This window comes from Belonocnema kinseyi, chromosome 8 (genome assembly GCF_010883055.1).
Source record: "Belonocnema kinseyi isolate 2016_QV_RU_SX_M_011 chromosome 8, B_treatae_v1, whole genome shotgun sequence".
Taxonomy (NCBI): Eukaryota; Metazoa; Arthropoda; class Insecta; order Hymenoptera; family Cynipidae; genus Belonocnema; species Belonocnema kinseyi.
In genome coordinates this window covers 139,347,970-139,360,868 of record NC_046664.1, presented here as the reverse complement: position 1 = coordinate 139,360,868, position 12,899 = coordinate 139,347,970, and the positions used below count along the sequence as shown (strand labels likewise).

Sequence of the window (12,899 nt, the reverse complement as noted above, 5' to 3'; positions counted from 1 at the left end):
CCAAAAGTACTAGCATGGGCCAGTTATTAGTTCTTCTCTATTTACTACGATTTTCTCGGACTCAAGCCAGTCCAGTGTCTCAAACCGGAATCCGTCGAGTATTGGTGAGTGTACCCTTGTGACAGTCTTGCGCACTGAGAAACCCGAGTCTGGGATTTCCCCCTTAGGGTTACTCCTACACCCAAAATTAACAACAACCAAGAATCAACCTACTTTTGGAATAGCGAGTCAAATTTACACCCCTTTACCCTCTACCACTACGCAGATGTCACAGTGGCAATTCTGGAAACCGGGGCCTTAAGAAATCTTTAATTATAATAAATCACTGGTAAGCAATGTTTATAGTCAATTCTAAAATTCCGTCTGTTTAAACTCCTTGGCCTACAATTAATTTGATCATTTTATTTTAAGGTACTGGCGAAGGAGTAAACTCGTCTTCGGTCAACTTCGTGCTGTGCATAAATTCTATTTTGTAATTGTTTATGATAAATTACTTTCACATATTATTATTGGCTATTCTTTCCTTTTCCCTGTGGGAGATCTTCAATCTCAACTGAAACGAGGAACCTAATTAAAGGAAAAAGTATTTTACGGTCTTCATGACGTAAGACCCTTCTTTGATTAAAATACATTTTTCTGGACTTCCTCTTTTTTAATTTATAATCTTGTCAGTCCACCTTTGCACTTATTGAACTTTGAAACATTATATCGCTATTATTTTCAATATTTTTGTCTAAGTAACTGAATTGATTCTAATTCACGAACTAATTTTAAAAATGCTGGGGTAAATTTAGTTGACCTTTTTTTGCTAGTATTTATTGCGAACTGCAAATCGTCTATATAATCGTCCCAGGTGGAATGATCTTTATCCAAATAGGTTTTAATTGTTTTTTTAATTATCTTATTGCATCGTTCGGTTGGGTTTGCTTAAGGATAGCATCTCAGCATTTTCGGCTGCCTGATAACGAATTTTGCTGTTAACACTCTTAAAGTATTGTGCACATTAAAATGCTCAAGTTCTTTCCTTTCTTCAAACTTGGTCACGGACTAATGCTATTGGCTGATACCATGGTCTATGGTTCTTCTAATACCCTTTTTGCCCATTAATTCTATCTTACTTTGATTACTTAGCTTTAATCTTTCACAGATCTGGCAGTTCTATGCGTGAGGATTGTATCTTAGAGTACCATTTTTTAGATAGGTGTGAGGACCGGTCTTCTTGCTTGGCAATGTCCGCCAACTTCCTTTAATCTGACCAGTTCTCTCTTGTGATGACAAATCTCTCTCGCCAACCTCTAGATCCTTCTTGTCTTCTTTGTATACCACGCAAGACTCCAACTTTCTCTTTTCACTTGCGAAATACGCTCCCCTACTTAAAAATCGGTAGCTTCCCGATAAGTTTCGATGTCAAAAATAATCAAAAATGCCGAACTAGAATCGCCAACGATATTTATGTACTTAAATTTTGCTTCATACGATTTTCTTTTAGTTATTCCCTTTTCAACATTTTTTATTTGTAGCTTGATTATTTTTCAAAGATTACTATCTTCATCCTTGTATGTTTTCACGTATTTGCTATCATGAGAAATTTTTCCTGACTTATTTTTTCATTTTTCCTCTTAATGCTTGTTTTACTTAAACTAAATAAGTTTTGTGTGCTCTCTAAGTGATGAAATTCGTTGCTCGTGTGGATGCTTATTAGGCTAGGGATATGCTTTGTTAACTTTGTTGCAAGGATTTTGGCGTTTTTTCCTTTGTGGATTGCTTAGGATTGATAGGTACTAAAAGAATTTCCATATTTTTTAACTTTGTACTACTTCTTTTACTTTCTCTTGTACTTTTGAGGTTAATGGTACCTCCGAATTTCGGTTTTCCATCTTTATTAATATTTTTTTCTTTTGTTATGATGGTGTTATGTAACCTGATTATAAGCTTTATAATATCGACGATACTCACTATTTGTAACCCATGTTAAGAATAATCAATACAATTTATATGTATGAAAAAAGCATAAAAAATAATAAAACTTAGAAAACACTGTTAGTCGATATTTTTTGCTCTTCGATGATATGTAATACGTTACCCAAAAATTACCCCTAAGTCATACATGCCCCCCCCCCCCCCCCTCGTAATCAAAAACGTTTAAAACGTTGCAAAACCACCTTGAACAATGCACAACTAATTTAAAACTTCAAATTGATTACATGGCACTTTCAAATTTCCCCCCCTTGACACTTTTCCCGAAAAACTACCCTTCCACGTGACTCTATGCAGCGGAACATATATATGTATAAAAAAAGCATAAAAAATTATACAACTTTAAGAAAGTCATGTAATTAATTTGGGGTTCCAAATGATTTTCACATTCTTCAGGGTGGTTTTCCAAATTTCAAAAAGTTTTTGATGATGCGAAGAGGGTATGTATGACTTAGGGGTAGTTTTTGGGTAACGCATTACATATTATCGGAGAGCAAAAAAAGAGAGAAAAAATTAAATAACAGTTTCTTCTAGTTTTGACTATTTCTATTGCTTTTTTCATACATATGAATGTTCTGCTACATACGTTCACGTGGAAGGGTAGCTTTGGGGAAATTATAAAGATGGCGAAAGTTTCAAGTGTCATGTGAATAATTTCCAGCCCTAAGCCATGTTTACATTGTTGAAAGTAGTTTTTCCTTTTAAAAAACGTTTTTGTTCACAGGGGGTAGTTGTGTAAGACTTGGGGGTCGTTTTTTGTGAAACGTAATATATGTCATCATAGAGCAAAAAAAAAAGAAAAAAAATCTCCACTTATCGTTCATCGCATTATAATCAATTTTAGTGCGTTTTCGTGGGTGGCGGCGCTGACTGGACGTCCTGCTAGTGCCGCCATCCTTTTCTCCGAAGTTTAAAGAGCCGTATTCCATTTTATAACTTATCTTAGTAGCGGCGCTGAGTGGGCGGACCTTTCTGAGCAGATCACCAGACAGGTGTATTCTTATGTATTTTTCGTCGCTGAATTAATAAAATGTTGAAGTACCAAGAAATTTGCTGAGGAAATGATTATTTTTACGCCAAATATGAACTTTGTGAAATATAGAAACCAGCGGGTAGCAGACGACAGCATTTCAACGGTTCGAATCATTTTCAAATTAATGTTTTTACTCATAATTCTGACATAATAGAAGAATTCTCGAGATATACCAGGTTCGCAAAGGGCCACATCTTGATGATGGTGACCCTAAATTTTGCGAAATACGTTGCAAAATGGAGAACAATGTTCGACAAATTTTTTGATTTTTCAACATTTTGTTGATACGAAGATCTCGCAAAAACCCGCATATTGGACAAGTTTTCTTTCTTTCGTTCGCAAATACTTCAGAAAAACAATATATTTAGTCAGTGCCTTACCTATAAAAAAATTCGAAGTTGAATTTAACCAACACCCTTAAAAATAGAGTGGAGAATCAACCAAATGTTGTAACTTACACAGCAGGCGTAGAAGCTGTACAACCACGAACATTTCCATTTTTAAAGCATTTCTAAAATTAAAGAATTTCGAGGACGAAATGATGTCTAAGGAGGGGGTGTTTTATGTACCTTGATTACAAGCTATATAATAACGATAATACTCTCTATTTGTAACTCACGTTTAGAATAATCAATACAATATACACCTGTCTTTAGCACGTATCTGTGCATGCGTTTCTTCTAGAAGGTTCTGGAAGCGCTATTCGATACAATCCTATATAAACTACCCCTTCCGGTCGGCTCGGTGAGTTTTTGTCACCTGCTTGTCCAAGTAACATTGTGACCTATCATAATTACATATACTTAAATCTATTTGAAGTTGTGTTACATTTCTGGCGATCCTGACCCATAAAAATGGTTTATCTCTAATTTTTGTTCTTTTAATTTCATTTTTTTACTGTTATGTCAGGTTTAGTTTTGGTTCTAACCTGAGTTATCGGGATGGGTAGCGCGTCTGGATAATCTTCCATAGGATAACGGATGGGGAGACTCCCAGATTGCGAGTCTAGTCTAAGCCCATGCGTAGGTTCTTATTATGTCCGTACCTAAGAATCATGTGGATTTTAATTTTGGGACTAAAATTAACATTAAGTGCTCTTCCCAAAGTTTTATCTACCTGTAACTACCAAAATACGAAATAATTAATTCTCGATTTTTGTCATTAAATGAAAAAGTGTTTCTGTTATTTCATCGTTATCCGAATTCAAAAATTCTGGCACATCAGTTTTATTTTGTACTATTTTTGGTACTTATACCTGCCCCTCCAGTTTCCTTAGTTGTACGAATAATATTGGCATTCTCTTTTAAAATGTCCCCTTAATCCATAATGATAACGATGAAAACTTTATGTGTTTGAGTCCTGTTAATTGTCAGGGTTAGAATTTGTTTTATCTTGAGAGTCTCTGTTATTATTCTTACCCTGTTTCCGATTTTTACTTTCCAAATTCGACTTTCGGGAATTTTGTTCGTTATTATTTCCTAAATTATTGTTAATTTTTTTTTCTGTAGAGTATTTGATCATTGGGTTGCTTCGACTTTGATTTGAGCTTAACGTCATTTGATAAATATGCAGCATGTGATAACAGGGATTGTAACGATATCTTATCTGGATCTATTGTTTATGAATATACATAGGTTGGTAATTTGGTTGAAATATAGATTGTAAATTCGATTAGAAACCAGTTGAAAATCTAGGTCTGAAATTAGGTCTAAAATTTGAAAAGGCTAGTCCAAATCTTCAAAATAAAAATCGGGTTTTGTAATGTTTTTACCCTGGTTATTTTGATTATCATTTTGACATTTTGAACATTTGTTTATTTTAATCCCCATTTTTAGATTTAGCAATTCATATTACTGGCACTAGAACTTTGGATTTAGCTAGCTCAGTTTCATCTTCGTTACGTTAATCTTCTAATTTTTTTAAAGTTTCAAAATCTTTAGGTTTTATGTACATTTTGTATTCGATTCTAAGTTTTCGTGAGTTATACGTATTTCTCATTCGCTACATTTTCTAAGATATAATTTATTCAAACGTTTTCTAAATTCCATTAAATACGAGTGGATATCTTTGTTTCTTTTTTGATTATAACATTTAATTTTTTGTTTAGTTAGTTTTTATTATCTTTCGTAAATGACAGCGTTTTTAAAATCGTCGTAAAAGTCTGATCATGTTCTCCAGGAATTTTATTTATTTCGTACTAATATTTTGCATCTTCAATGACACAGCCACACCAAAAAAAAGTGTGCGGATCTGGTAACAAGACACACGTATTCCTATGGATTTTGGGGCGCTGAATTCAAATTCGGTATCAAAAATCACCCATCACGTCATGGTTGAACCATAACCTCAAAAAATGACGAAAAATCATGCACTGAAGCAAATAAATTTCAAAATAATGCCAGTGATGCAAATTTTAACTTCAAAAACATGTCGACAATTGTGAAGGATCAACCCTTGCCTGATATCAACTTATTTAACATAACTTTACCCAACAGAACCTGACCTCATCTAACCTGAATTAACAGAAATTTATTGAACTACACGTAAAGCTCTGGAAGCATATTTTCCCAGTAGCAAATGTGTGCTACATCGAATGGATCAACTCGAGCCTAACCTAGAAATAAATCTAACCTAGCCTAACCTAACCTAACCTCACGAAACACAATTAAACTGATTGTGTTGTCCCGTTGTGTTTGCGGTACTGTTTGAATCAGCTTAGGCTTAACCTACAAATAGGTCAAACCTATCCTAACCTAAAAAACCTGACCGAACCTAACCTAACTTAACTTCATGTACCACAATTAGACTCATTGTGTTGTCCCGTTGTGTTTGTAAGCGTACGGTTCTCTGTCTTAAATGTGTGCTATATTTAATAGGTTAACTCGATCTTAACCTACAAATGAATCTAACTTAACAGAACCTAACGAAATTTTGCTTAACGCAACACAACTTACTTAAGTGTTCCCGTTGTAACACAATAAAATTCATTTCATTGTACTACAGGTGGTTAAAATTTTAGACGCACATTACTCATTTGAAGAAACTTAGAACTACAAGTAGAATTAAACCCATTTAAATTAACCTGACAATGTTTGTATCAATTAAAATGTAGAACTGTAACTTAAACATGCAAATGAATAAGAGTTTTATTAAAAAACTTCTTTCTCTTTGCTTTTCTTAGACTTAAGGGATATATTTACACTATCTTTCGTGTTTACATTTTATCTTGCTTTTTATCGTAATTAAATTGATTTATAGACCTACTTCAGTCTATTTTCTGCCTGCTATAACGTGTCCTTTTTTCTTCGAAGGAACGATGCATAGGGTTACGCTTACGTTTAAGACGTTTAAGAACAGGGTTGCCAGCGTAATCGGTTATGTTAGGTCAGGTTTTGTTAGGTTAGGATAGGTTGAACCTCTATGTAGGTTAAGCTGAAGCTGAATGAAACGGTACCGCAAACACAACGGGACAACACAATCAGTTTAATTGTGTTTCGTGAGGTCAGGTTAGGTTAGGCTAGGTTAGATTTTATTTCTAGGTTAGGCTCGAGTTGATCCATTCGATTTAGCACACATTTGCTACTGGGAATATATGCTTCCAGAGCTTTACGTGTAGTTCAATAAATTTCTGTTAATTCAGGTTAGGTGAGGTCAGGTTCTGTTGGGTAAAGTTATGTTAAATAAGTTGATATCAGGCATGGGTTGATCCTTCACAATAGTCGACATGTTTTTGAAGTGAAAATTTGCATCACTGGCATTATTTTGAAATTTATTTGCTTCAGTGCATGATTTTTCGTCATTTTTTGAGGTTATGGCTCAACCATGACGCGATGGGTGATTTTTGATACCGAATTTGAATTCAGCGCCCCAAAATCCATAGGAATACGTGTGTCTTGTTACCAGATCCGCACACTTTTTTTCTGTGGCTGTGTTAGTAGTGCGTCTAAATTTTGCAAGATGTCGCTATTATCTATTGTATAAGCCCTTACAAATCTTTTTATTTCTTCTAAAAAATACGCGGGACATTCGTCTTTATTGTTTCGGAATATAATCGGCCCAGTGTCCTCGGAGTCTTGTAATTTTACATTATTATTTCCTAATCTGCTACGGTTTTTAATATTTTTGTAAAAAATTTGGCGAAGTTCTTGTAAGCTTTCCCTTAAAGAAAATTGAACGGATTGTCTGTTATGAGATTCGTTATTATTTTCCCTGATATTTGGTTCTATTATTTTCTTTCTGTGTTCAAAAGAGCTGTTTTCTGGTAGGTCTAGTCTGTCGTGATTTGGAAGAACACTGTTAACTGCATTTCGGAGGAGTCCCTTGAGCCGCCTACCGTTAACTGCTTTCAGGTAACTTATCCAATTTGCAGTTAACGGTGCCCTTTCTTTAAAAATCTTTTCTTTTGTTGATTCATAAATTCACTAAACTCTACACTTTCGTTCCTTTCGTTAGCTTGTTCATTTAGACAGACGCGCCTATGATTGGTAAATGTTCGTGATTCTAAAAGAATGTATTATGAACGGCATCAATGACATCAGAGAATGAGAGTTTTTCATTTCGAGCTTGAGTTGGTTCTGTAGTTGTTTGCTTGAATCAGTCTGTCTTTGTCAAACTTATTTTTAATTGGTGTTTCTATATCTTACCTAGAGAAACCTCTACCACGACATATCGACCTATTAATTGCTTCCGGGATGGTACCTGTGCATTAAGATGTGGTTCAAACCATAATCATGATTTTCGGTCTCGTCGCGGCGTTATCTAGATCGTCATTTTAAATCGGAAGTACAGCAGCACCTTCCAAATCCAAATTGTTGTTGTCGTTTTGTATGTTAGTTGGATTAGTCATTATTTGCTTAACGTCCGAACGAACTAGCAGAGACTGACGACGGGATGTTTCGTCGCCCGTGACTTTGGGATCCGTCGGAGGCTTGCTGGTCAACTCGGATACGGCCCAGCAGCCCTTTCGTTCAGAAATAGAAAGGCACGAGAAAGAATACAAAAAAATCGTTTGATAAACTTTTGAATTGATTCATTTTCAGAAAGCAACAATGAATCTTTGAAGGTTACAGAGTATCGTTTTTTATCAAGAGACTCATTCTGCATAGACCCGCATACTTTATTATTATGCAGCAATTCGAATCTGCCGCCATAATGAGTAACTGAAAAATCTACCTCATTTTTAGCAGTAACCCCTACAGAAAACAAATTTCTTTTCAGTTTAGGTACAAATAAAACATCATACATAATACCAGCAATCCAATCACCATCTACCATAGTCTCGATTTCAATGTTACCTGTTCGGTACGCTGCAATTTCCTCACAATTTCCCATCCTTACTTTGACTGGAGTTTTAAATTCACTGAATTTGCAAAACCACGCACTTCGAGTAGACATATAATTCTATGCTCCTGAGTCTATCATCAAATAATCGTCATCAACAGCGTTGCTGATTCCCATGAACGTCTCACTGACCGTTGGACCGTGCTGCATAGAATTCTCGCCATACTTCATATCTTTTTTCTCACTCCTTTTAGGGCAATTTCTTCGGAGGTGACCTTTTGAACCACAAATATAACAACCAGTATAGTCTTTCTTTACATGACATCTCTTTCCACACGAGTAACAACCATTGTTTTTCTTTGAATGTTGTCATTTTGATTTGACTTTCCATGACTTTTGTGCTAATTGAAAACAGAATTCCCTGAGTCCGTCTTCGGAAACAAAGCAACCGTCTTTTCTTCTGAGTTTGCTTCCTTGTGACGTCTACCGAATTCCAGACACTATGAAAATTATTGAATTGGGACGATAATATTGAAAGTGCACGTGACAGCACCATCGAATCCGGAATTTCGCCACAGAGACTCTGCATCTTTGCCGCCAATTGTTCAAGTTTCGACAAATTATGAGCAACACTCTCACTCGACTCTCACTCAAATTCAAAAAACTTTTTCTGAGCATTGACAAATTTTCACCAGATTTGATGCCATAAACCGCATTTAATTTGGTCCACATCTCCTTTGTAGTCGCACAAGTTAGAAGAAGATCCAACGGCTTCCTTTCCACTGTTGTGACAATAAATTTCCTGGTAGCTTTGTCTGCAAAATTAACACAGAAAATGTAGATCGTCATATCAAAATCAACAAAATAGATACCATTTTTAACATAGATTTCTAAATGAGAATCCTATATTTTCAAATCCGAAATTTGGACATAATAATAATAATAAAAAAACATTTCTGTGTCGAAATGTTGTCACAGGCTTATACTGTCCAACATGTCGAAGGCATTTTTGATTAGAGTTGGATTTTTTATTTGATCATTTTTGCACGGGGCTGTCTCGGTATATATCATCAGTCACGGACGCATTTTTATAATGCAATCAAGTGATCTGTTGAGAGCAGTCTGCCCAGACATATTGGACAAATCCTGGTTTTTGCCCCATCATTGACGGACTGGGTTGCAGTCAAGTACACGATGGGGGGACCCACAGCTTAAGGTGGGTTTCGAACCACCAGAACCTCGGTAAAGGTACATTGAAAAATTTCTAGAAGTACCGGCTCAGGAATCGAACGCCGGACCTCTGAGGTGAAGTCCGAGTGTCTAACCAACTGAGCCACCGAGGCTCTTCTTCTTTTTTTTTTTCTTTTGACCCAGCTTTCGCCGGGTACGAAAAAAATTAGTGTTTTAGACTCATCAGTTGTTCCCCTCCACGGAAATCTTTAGTAAAAGGCGAAAAATTTATGCGTGTTATTATTATTATTAATATTATTATTATAATGTTGGATTCCAAAGAAATCCACAATATAATAATAACTACAAAAAGGAGTATGAAAATTAAAAGCAGCGGTCCAATTATTAAATGCAATTAGGTTAGGAAACAAACGTAGACGACTAATTAAAAATACCCCGCAAATACCAGTGCCTTTATACAATGCTTTAGAAAATAATCAATCAGACTAAAATAAAGATTACAAGGCAGGAAACAAAAACGAAACAAATAAACAAAATGAAGAGAGACGAAAGGGAGCTGAAGCGCATCCAAGAACTCAGGACGTCCCGGGAGAAAAAGGTATTTTTCAACGTGATTATTGATATAAAATAGTGTGGCGAATTATAGAAAAATATTGGAGACAATAAGTCAAAATTGTGTTTCATGAAAACTCCATTATTTCTCTGTAATTTATTTTTTATTTTTATTAATTAATTTCTCATCGTAGTTTTTAGCCCAATTATTTTAAATGTGTAGAAATAACTAAAAAATATCGAAAAAAGCCCCATAATTTCTTTTGTTTCCCTGTGGAAAGCAAAGCATTCTGTACTTACAAAGGCTGAAAAAGCTACATCATGCGTTCAGATTATAACTTTAAGTATTGTCATTGCGAGATAACTATTCGCACTTTATTTATGCCTGTTTTTTTAAAGTCCATAGCTAATCAGTCCACAATGTTTAGATGATAATTGGACTAGATAGATCTAGAAAGCCAGGAATCCGAACGAAATTAAGGGTATTTTTCGATATTTTACAAATTTTGCTTCAACTTCAAAATAACTTGGGTTAAAACTAACCTAAGTGTGGCAAAGTATATAAAAATATTGGAAGCAAAAAGTGAAAATTGTGTTACGTCACAACTCTATTATTTCTCGGTACTTATTTTTTTGTCTTCCTTTTTTCAAGGTAGTTTTTAGCCAAATTATTTCGAATGTGTTGAAATAATTTTAAAATATCATCAAAGTAACATTCAGATAGCACAATACAGATAATAAAGTTAATAATAATAAGATAGACAATAATACAAATCGTCTGTGATTCGTTATTAATGCTAAAACATTGGAGTTAGAACTTTAGTGCTAGAACTGTTTAGTAACAAATCTCAGTTTTTTCTTAATTTATTCTAAAACATATTTGTAACAGGATTCTAGAGCTTCGATATACACTATTATGACATAGTTCTAGAACAAGCTTAAAACAAATGAGAACAATTACGTAAAAAGTATTCTGAAACAATTATTAATCTTTTTTTCTAATTCGATCTAGAACACACTTGTGACTGTTATAGAAGACAGTTCCTTGTTTGATCTGGAACAGTCACAGAACGTGTTTCGTGGGCAGTCGGGAAGTCAAAGATAGTTTAGTTTTAGTTGAAAACTAATTTATTCATATAGGTAAAGAGAAAATAATGTTATCCATTTATTAAGATACAAAACTCAAATTAAATTATTTGAATATTGAAAAAAGATGACTTCTCAGTGGGCACAAAACTATGAGATTCCTAAGAACGTCCTTGGGACGTTCCTAGGATGTCCTATGTCAAGTCAAATCAACGTCTCTGAGACGTCGAATGTCCTAAAGATCACCTAAAGAGGTATTGAAGACATGGGCGTTCTCGGGACCTCTTTCGTACTGACATTGGACGTTGTAAGAGCATCCCTAGGATGACCAAAGTACATGCTATAAAATACGTCTTAGGGATGTTCCAAAGACGTCTCTAGGACAACCTTAATTTTTTTCGGACTGGGATGATAACAGAGCTTTCGCACTAGAAAATGCCACTATTAGAAGTCTTTTTGGCATGCACAGCTACAAAATTCATAACATGTAACTTGTTCTTTCGAGCAATTGCAGTTGCCCGAACACTTTTTTTCTATTTGCATGAAATAGTGGTGGTTTCGCAGGCTTCTTGCGCTATAGGTCTGCAGTTTTGGCGAGTCTTCAGTTGCGAGGATGCACTCCAGGGGCTTCACTGTTGTAAACAGCGCTCGGCGGCACCTGGTGAGACTTTCATACTGCTTCGGACTGAAATATATTCTATGAATATATTTAAATCCCTTTATGTAGCTAGCGCCGACAATATTTTTCTGATTACTTTCGCACACCTCAAAGCAACCAAGAAATAGGACATTTTCAATCCCTTTTAATTTGTCATATTTCGCTACTTTTATTTACTGTTTTTCGTATAATAATGAGGTATAAAACTTTTTTAAAGATAGCAAAGATCATTTACCGATGTCCCGAACAATTTCCACACAGATGTCTGTGGCGAAAAATAATGTTTTAATTTTTTTTCCTAATTTTATATTTCTATAATTGGTAATAATTAAACAAAGCGAATATCTTACAATATAGAGACGTATTCTTATGTACAATTATATCTGATTTAATCAATTTCATGGTTTTGGAGTGCGTTCTAACGTGTCAAACGAAAATTGTGTTTTTAACTTAATTGAGGTTCCGTTTAGCAGCTCCGATCGGCTTTGAAAGGGATTGGAATCTTATTATTTTAACCGCCTAATGAGCATTAAAAAATGGAGGACAGAAAAGGCATTCTTAGTGATTGAACATGTGCAATACCTTTTAATGCAAGCCTTCTTACCGTATTCACAAATGACCCTTTTCCCGGATTGGCTGCCTCAACTTTAAACTTCATAAGGTGATTCAGAGAGAGAATTACTTCAGGATGAAGTTGCAAGATTTACAAAGCTGACTTTTTGCCGATCTTGTAGAACTTATATTTTAGTTCGAAACAGTAATCACGCAGTAATCACAATAGTTTTTTTCGCAATGGTGAAAAATGAAAAAAAGACCTATAACACATGTTGACTGCTACTCACAAATTATGCGTTTGAAGTGTAGCAGTCAACATGCGTTATACGTCTTATATTTTTTTAACCTTTACCGTAAAAAAAACTATTGCGATTACTCCGTAACCTTCTAATAGGAATTTTATTATAGAATCAGAATTTCACCAAATTAAAACTTGGTGACGAAAGCGCACCAAAGTAACTGGAATTTTAACTCCGTTTTGTTTATTTTATAATAATCTGATATATTTTGTTGACATTAATAAATTTTGTCCGTAAGTTGATCGAAATATTGTGATATTTATTTGTT

At 34.8% G+C, this 12,899-nt stretch overlaps 1 pseudogene; it reads right to left on the bottom strand.

The window, feature by feature from the left end:
• Positions 1-9,657: 9,657 nt before the first annotated feature.
• On the bottom strand, positions 9,658-9,805 carry LOC117179205 (annotated as a pseudogene).
• Between the last annotated feature and the right edge of the window lie 3,094 nt (positions 9,806-12,899).